This window comes from Triticum dicoccoides, chromosome 1B (genome assembly GCF_002162155.2).
Source record: "Triticum dicoccoides isolate Atlit2015 ecotype Zavitan chromosome 1B, WEW_v2.0, whole genome shotgun sequence".
In the NCBI taxonomy this organism is placed as follows: domain Eukaryota; kingdom Viridiplantae; phylum Streptophyta; class Magnoliopsida; order Poales; family Poaceae; genus Triticum; species Triticum dicoccoides.
In genome coordinates, this window is record NC_041381.1 from 18,110,029 (window position 1) to 18,110,443 (window position 415).

The following is a 415-nucleotide window of genomic DNA, read 5'->3' on the forward strand; positions in this document are numbered from 1 at the left end:
CCGGAGGCGCTGGGACGGCGGCGGAGGACACGTGGCGCAAGGGAAGTGGCTGCGGCGGCCGGCGCGGACGTGTCCGGCGCGGGCAGACGCGTCCGGTGACTGCGGGAGGAAGAGGACTAGGGTTTGCTCCGCGAAAATGGACGGGGAGGACGTTTATATAGGTAGAGGAAGCTAGGAGAGTCCAAATGAGGAGCAGTTTCCGGCCACGCGATCGTGATCGAACGACCGATATCATGGAGGAGAGTTTGCTGGGTTTTGGGCCACTTTGGAAGGGGTGTTGGGCTGCAACAAAAGAGGCCTTTGCGGTTACCCGGTTAACCGTTGGAGTATGGAACGACCTCCAAATGGCACGAAACTTGACAGGCGGTCTACCGGTGCTATACCAAGGCCGCTTGGCAAACCTCGGGCCATTCCG